This window comes from Ovis aries, chromosome 10, assembly GCF_016772045.2.
Source record: "Ovis aries strain OAR_USU_Benz2616 breed Rambouillet chromosome 10, ARS-UI_Ramb_v3.0, whole genome shotgun sequence".
In the NCBI taxonomy this organism is placed as follows: domain Eukaryota; kingdom Metazoa; phylum Chordata; class Mammalia; order Artiodactyla; family Bovidae; genus Ovis; species Ovis aries.
The window spans coordinates 19,906,648-19,914,934 of NC_056063.1; positions in this window are offsets into that span (position 1 = coordinate 19,906,648).

Below are 8,287 nucleotides of genomic sequence, written 5' to 3' on the forward strand. Positions count from 1 at the left end.
GCTCGGGGCGCGCTCGGCGCTGGGCCCAGCTGCGGGCTCGGACGTAACGGCAGGAAACTCCTCGTCCCGTTTTCAGTCTCCCAGTCAAAACATTTGGCTGAATCTCGAAATAACTTTTTTTGATAGTCCGGAAAAGAAGCACGACAAATAGACTCACCATCGAGCCTTGCGTCAGCGAACCATTTCCCCTGGACTACAGTGAGATTGGTTTTTTCATTAGTTGCAAGAACTGAATTTTTGATGATTTACCTGCCTGCTCAGGCTCCTGGGTGTATTCTCCTCCCCTTCATTCCCACTTCATCTGGTTGTCAACTCGGTTCTCTCTCTCTGTCTCTTTTTTAAAGCTCCTGATACTCAACTTCATCATATCCTTTGTAACACACGAAGCCTCTAGTCTAACTCAGCCTCTGTCAATGGTCAGTGTAAGCCACAGTGTTTGCGTCGTCCTTACAAAACGAGTCATGTTTTCGGTTCCTTTGATCCACAGAGACGGAAAAGTGTTGGTTTGCCTGTTTCCCTCCCCACCCCTCATTGCTTTCAGTGACGGCGCTCTCTTCCTAGTTACAAGTTCCCTCTCCTGCCAAACATAATAAAGATTTCTTTATTTTTACACGGACCTAAAGAGTTAGGAGAAATTCGGTGAGTGCTGACTCACCTTTACTCCCCCTCCCCCACAGGATTAGCACTAAACGATGTAATCAGTTAAACCAACAGACTTTAATATCATTAAACATGGATCTCTCCATTAACCTTGGCAATTATATCACTTCGAAGAAGGAAGTAATAAAAACGAAATTCTTGCGAATAAAATAAAATTATGGAAGCTGTCCACTTGAGGTCTTGGATGCAGAAGAAAGGGTTTGGTCTTTTTGAAAAGAGCACCTATTGATCAACAATTATTACTATGAAATAATATTTGTAAAGCCAGTTCTACCAGGGTGTCTGCGCATAGTAGGTACTCAATGAGTATTTCATCTTCTTTTCTTCTGCACATCCTTGGAAATTTTGGCAGGAGATACAGACTTCCCAGTGTCTAAGGAAATTATGCTCAAACTTCACTTCTGGTTCATGTAATCTCCACTCACTCAAAAAAAAAAAAAAACCCTCACAAAATTTATCCAGAGAACTTTAACAGCTTATTAAAACTTAATGGAAATAGCTAGACAAAATAAAAAGTATAGTGATTACATACGTATAAATCCGAAACATTAAATTATTTCGAACTTTCTCAGTGGCCGTAATAGGCAAACCATTACCATTCGATTTCGTTTACCGATTTCTACAGTAAAAACGAAAATTGTGGGCTCCTGCTCATTTCTCGCGTTTCTGCTAGAGCAGCCTTCACCCACACACTGATCTATCTCGACCTCATATTTTTCATAGCGCAAATTTTACCAGACGCTGCTCGGCTATTCACTTTTAAGACTTGTGCTCTCTTTCTCTCTTTAATTAAAAAAAATAAAATGAGAAAATAGAGAAGGAGGCTGTAGCACTCAAGGGCGGAGGAAACCCACCTGCCCGCACGTCCCTCCCGGGTGTCCGACTCTCAGGAGGAGAGTCGCCGGGAGCGGCTGGCGTTGGAGATCTCGCCCGGTCATCTGGTCCGGGCATATTTTCTTTGAGTCCCATTCGCCCGGAGTAAACAGTCACGTCGTAGTGAGTTTCCTAGCAAGTTTGCACTGCTCTTTAAACAACAGAGAATTCCCGCATGTTCGTCTACGCTTTCAGGCTCCTCTTTCAAATTGTTAAGTATTTTTAAAAAGTGTTCCGAGCAGCCCTTTGGCCCTTTCTCCTACATGATGACGAGGCAGGTCACGACGGGTGACCTTGGTGTCTGCGGCAGGTCTCAGCCTTCTGGAGCCGGGCTGCCCCGTCGGCGGAGACAGAACCCGGGCGCCGAATTGGTCCATGGCTCGCGCCGAGGTGAGCGCGTGGGCACAGCGTGCGCTTCTCCAGCGCTGCGCCCAAGTTGAATGCGCCGCGCGAGAGGAAAACTTGGGGCACCAGCCTCTTCTGACAAGCGCTCGGGGCTATCTGTGGAGAGACCTAGGGGCGCGGTCGTGCTTGGGGACCAGGTCTTTACTTTTGAGATCTATATAACTCGTTCTAGAAAAATACCCCGTACGGAAGCCCACCATACAAATACCTCCCCGACTTGCCCTCCAGTGGTCTGTAAGCCCCTCCCCTGCACCTGGGTTCCCGCTCGTGCAGAGCCCAAGGCGGGCCGCTGAGGTCACGTTAAGTTCAGAGCCACGGATCCAGGTCAGATCGGATAAAACAGATTTGTAGTCCGGCCCGGAGCTGCTGTCTGGGGCTCAGCCCCGTACCTACTCAAAATCCTTCCCAGAGCATAGCAGTTGATGGTTACTGAACTTTGCGCAAACTGGACGCCGCGCCTGAAGGGCCGGCGGGGTCACTGGCTGGCCTTCGCTGGGGTGGACAGGTCCTTACTGTTGCAAACCGAGACGTGAATGGAGCCCCCATGCTCCACCACCCCCGCCGCCCGGAATAACTCCAGGGCTCTCTGGTTTGGAGGGTCATGGGGTCGGGCGGGCCAGGGCTCCCAGGACCCCGGGGGTCCCGGCCGGGCCTTTCACTGAGGGGCGCGGGGCAGCGGGGACGGCGTCGCGCGCGGAGCCGGGGTCACAGAGCAGCGGCGGCCGAGGGCAGCCCATGCGGGCTCCGGCGCCGCGGCGAGGTCGGAGGCGCTTCCTAGCTCGGCCTGGAGTGAGAGGCGCGCAGGGGGAACCGCTTGTCGAGCTTCGAGGCGCAGGCCAGTCTGGAGAGGAGGGGAAAGAGGGGCGGGGAGGCGCTCTCTGTTCCCACGGGTCGGGAGAGTCAGCGGAGACGCTCGGGGTGAGGGTCGCAGGAGCGTCAGAGTTTGCAGCTGCCACGCGGGGCCTGGCCCGAGCTACCCCGAGGCGCTCCCAGCCCTGGCGACGCGGCCTCCGCTTTCGGGGTGCGGGCCGCAGTCTGGCCGCGGGTCGTCCAGTCGCGGCCGACCTGGTTCTCAGGGAGGCCCCTGCAGATGGCCGGACGGCAGGGAACCCTCAGGCCCCGGCCTAGACGCGGAGAATTCACAGGGGTATTTCCAGGCCCCAGCGGCCTCTGGGTAGGGGTTAGTTCAGAGTCAGGTTTCTGCTTCCACCAAAAAAGAATGACAAAAGTTTCCCAGATCTGCGGTGAACTCCAGGCCGACTGCTTTCTTAGGATTCTCTAGGTATTTTTGCCTGTAGAAGTGAATTTGAGCCGTTCCTCTTTAACCTCACGTGAGCTGGCCACAGGCCTGTTCACGCTTCGCCCCCTGTGAGGTCTGTTCCTCCTTCTTGGGGCCTTGTGTGTCCCACACGCTGCTGGGCCTGCGGGGGAGGTCCCGCACTGGCACTGTGCGGGAGGTGCGCATCTCTGCCAGAGGTCTGATGCGAGTGAGAGGCCTACCTGGAACACAGCAGGGAGGCATGGCAAGGAGGGGGAGGCCCTGAGCTGTGTGTGCAGGGCTGGGGGTGGTAAGGGCAGCCTCCTCCCTGAGAAAAAGAGGCCTGTGGAGCTTTGCTGCTTGGACTAGGAAGACAAGGTGGATATGCCCAGTCTAAAGGTGGGTGGGGCGAGGCCCCACTCAGCTCCCAGAGACCAAACCAGGATGGCAAATCTCTGTTTTCCTGCTGTTTCTTGTATTTTAATCCCTTCCCATTTGTTTTCTGTTTACTTTTTAGTCAAGTGTTTCTGAAAATCTTGCCAAAAGGATGTCATTCGTTTAAACAGATAGTTATTGAGAGCCTACTATATGCCTGGAGCAGAAATGGGATAATGAATAGGACAGTTCCTGTCCTCACAGGGCTTACCATCCAATTTTCTCTATAGAGAGAAAAAGACAGGCAATTAAAATATGCTGTGAAAAGGGACACGTGGGCACATATGTGATGAATGGAGCAGGACAGTTTAGGGCTGTTGGTAAGAAATTCAGGAAAAGGAAATGGTAACCCACTCCAGTATTCTTGCCTGGAGAAATCCCATGGACAGAGGAGCCTGACAGGCTTCACTGTCCATTGGGTCACAAAAGAGTCTAACACAACTGAGTGACTGAACAACAGCAACAAGAAATTCAACATTTCTGGAACATAGAGTGGAGAGGACTGGGTGGGTGAGTAGCCTGGACCCAAGAGAGGAGTTTAAAGGAAGAGCAGTGCATCATGGGGCCGTCCTGGTGGTGCCACAGGAAATGATGCTGAGGAGGCCTTGTTGCTGCTTTAGATCAGATGCCCTCTACCTTTCCCTTCTGGTGTTAAGATTTGAAGGATTCACTTTTATTTTATTAAGGGGCCTGATATTCTGTGCTACCATCTGCTGAGGCAAGTGAAAGTGCAACTGTTAATTGCTGGGTCTCGGCCAAGTCTTTGTGGTTCCATGGACCATAGCCTGCCAGGCTCCTCAGTCCCTGGGATTCTACAGGCAAGAATACAGGAGTGTGTTGCCATTTCCTCCTCCAGGGGATCTTCCCCACTCAGGGATTGAACCTGGGTCTCTTGCATTGCAGGCAGATTCTTTACCGTCTGAGCCATCAGAGAAGCCCAATATAGGTGCATATATAGATAAATAAAACATATCTATGCCTATTCTACTGCATAGTTAATATTTCAGACCTTGAAAAGAAAAAGCCCCTAAAACTAAAATTTTTTAAAAATTATTTTTGATCATGGCTTGAGGCTTGTGAGATCTTAGTTACCCGACCAAAGGTCAAACCTGGGCCTTTGAGTTTTAACCACTGGACCTCCATGGAATTCCCCTTAAAAACGGATTTTAAGAGAACTCATCTAGTATAAAATTTTGTGACAATATTGCAGTTAGAAAATTGATATTTGAGGTGAACCCTAAAATAATGAGGAAGACATTGTTCTAACCACATGAATATTCAGTCCAATGGAAGATACAGAGAAATAAATACAAGCTGTTCTGCATCTCTGATATATAAAGGGCAGCAGAGAGGGCAGGCTTTAAACTCTCAGAAACCGGATCATGGAGTGGGGCAGTTAGCTCATAGTAGTTCAGAGAAGTCCCATGGAGAAATTTGGATAATATTCATAGGAAAGAGAAAGCTTTCATGGATTGACACAGTCCTTTTCCTCTCAGAAAATGTTGGAGTCTTCCCGAGATTTGGAAGTCTCAGGACTGCTTGAAGCTAATGACTCTGCTCTAGAGGGACAAAGGAAGAGTCTTGCAACTAACTAGAGTTTAAGAAATGTTACATTAATGTCCCAGTGCTTAGTTATGAAAATACCTAGACGTTGTACCTTTAATTGGAGCTACTGAATCCTTTCATAGCATTTTGGCAGGGGCAGGTTCAGTTCGGTTCAGTTCATTTCAGTTGCTCAGTCGTGTCCGACTCTTTGCAACCCCATAGACAGCAGCACGCCAGGCCTCCCTGTCCATCACCAACTCCTGAAGTTTACCCAAACTCGTGTCCATTGAGTCCGTGATACCATCCAACCATCTCATCCTCTGTCGTCCCCTTCTCCTCCTGCCCTCAATCTTTCCCAGCATCAGGGTCTTTTTGAGTGCCTGCTGTGTTTCATAGGCACATCACATATATTGCCTTTTCTAACCCACATAACAACTCCATGAAGTAGGTGTTTATATTTCCATATATAGATTAGGAAACTGAGGCCTAGTGAGTGTATTATGCAAGGTCACTTGGCAAGTAAGTTGCAGAGCTATCTGACTTCAAGTTTGTGTTCTGTTTACTCTTCTCATGAGGTCTTTTTCCAACTCGGAGGGTGATGAGCCTTGAAAAAGAAAATCATATTAAGAGAATTCACATCTCAGGGCTTTCAATCCCTGTGGGAAAAAATAGGGTTGGGTGAACTTATAGTTAGTTAGTTAGTTAGTTCAGTCGCTCAGTCGTGTCCGACTCTTTGCGACCCCATGAATTGCAGCACACCAGGCCTCCCTGTCCATCACCATCTCCCAGAGTTCACTCAGACTCATGTCCATTGAGTCCGTGATGCCATCCAGCCATCTCATCCTGGGTCGTCCCCTTCTCCTCCTGCCCCCTATCTCTCCCAGCATCAGAGTCTTTTCCAATGAGTCAACTCTTTGCATGAAGTGTCCAAAGTACTGGAGCTTCAGCTTTAGCATAGTATCTATTAATTATTACAGGGTTGCCAATATAAAAATTAAGGAGATTACAATATGTAGGAATGTTTTATACAGATTGAATTCACACGTGTGATTAATTTGTTTTTACCATCTTTGTTTGCTAGAAAAATTTCAGAATAAAGAGATGCTGATGTATTAATTTTTATTATACAGAGAAACACTTATGTATAGTCTTCTATCTTATATTTAAATGGAAACTCTCTTTTTGTCTCCCAATTTGTAGTCTCTAGGTCACTCTCCCTGGGTTGATGTGCTCAACACTCTCCTAGACACATTTACTCCTTCAGACAAGCCTGCTCTTTGTCCCTGTGTATAGTGTACCTGCACAAAAAAATAGAGGCTCAGAAAATTTAAATAATTTGTTCAAGATTACACAGCTAGTGAATGGCAGACCTCCAGTTCAAACACAGCAATAAAGAGTATGTATTTTCACTAAAACACACTGCATTCTTGACTGTGCAAATACTAAAAATTGTGAGTACTTGCTAGTCATTTTATCCCTCCTTGGCCTGTGTCCTCAACTAAAACAGCTGGATAACTATTCTTATCCTGTTTACTTCATGGAGCACTCTTAAAACTCAAAAGCACTGTAAGATTTTTTTTTTTCTTAAAGCTAATCCTAATTGTTTATCTTAATTGACTCTCACAAGAGAAAAATCATATAAACTCTAATAGCAAGTTTATTATTAATAATCTATTGATGAAAAAAAAAAAGCTTCTAGCCTAATAGGATCAGAATCTGATGAATTACTGCTGTTCTTTGTTTTATTAATTACTGTGATGCCAAACATTTATTGGACATAGACAATTGCCTTGAGCCTGTAGACACAGAAACTGTGGCAAGTTACTTTTCAGAAAGGGGCTTCAAATCTAGTGGGTGAAGGAGAATATATAAGCAGTAGATTATGAAAAGGTGCTAAAAGAGAGGCCCAAGGTCTCTTGGGATCCAACAATATTCTGCACCTCCCTCACCAAGGCTAGAACCTTTGTCTCCCCAAAGTGTTTGTCAATCTAGAAGACACCTGGGCTGCTCATTGAAAAGTGAAAGTGAAAGTGTTAGTCGCTGAGTCATGTGCTATTCTTCGACTCCATGGACTGTGGCCCACCAGCCTCCTCTGGTCCATGGAATTCTCTAGGCAAGAACACTGAAATGGCTCATTAAAAACATAAAATCCCACTCACTTTTGTAGAGTCAGATTTTCTGGAAGTGGGGCCTGACTCTTCATTTTAAACAAATTCTCCAATAGCTCTTATTCTAGTTCTAGACCAGAATTTGGAGAAAATAACTAGACCACTTGATTACAGTCAAAGTGCCCTAAAGGAAAATAGTCCCCCAGTGCCTAACTGGCATGTGGTTATACCCTACCATCAAAAGTTAAGAATTCAATACCACTTAGGGAATTCAGTGTACTAAAGCATAGGAAAGTTTGACAGGAAATTTTCGAAACAGATGATGATGATGACATACAATTATAACACATTATATTGGGGAACATTTTGGCTGATAGTTTTACCCGTGAGTTCATTTAAAATTTGTGAGTGGATGCCACTCAACTCCATCTAGTTGATTGAATAAGAGTAGAGTAGAGAGTTCCAAATGCTCTTTTTTTTTTTTAGGTCAAGGAATCTGTTATTCCAATGAAACTTTAATGGGAGGCTGACGTATAAAGAACTGCTGTGGTTGAAGAAAAGGATGGGTGAGGAAGAGGTGGGCTCTCTGAAAACCGCAAGTGCAGCTGTGAATTCAGCAGCTTGTGAGGGACTTAAGCCAAGGACTAGGCTTGTGTCCCAAGTCCTGGCACTGTGTGGGCACATATGTGCAGTGTTTTATGGCTCCTGTGGACTAAAGTTATCCGCTCTGTCATATTCCTATGTTGAAACCTAATCCCACACCAATGTATGGGTATTTTGGAAATGGGGTCTTTAGGAGATGATAGATTATGAGAGTGGAGCCCTCATGAATGGGGTTAGTGCCCTTGTAAAAGAGACCCCAGAGAGTTTCTTTGCTGTTTCCACCAGGCAAGGCTACAGTCAAAAAACTTCTGTCTATGAGCGAAAAAGCTGACCTATACCAGACACTGACTCTGCTGGCACCAAGACCTTGGACTTCCCAGTCTCCAAAACAGTGAGAAAT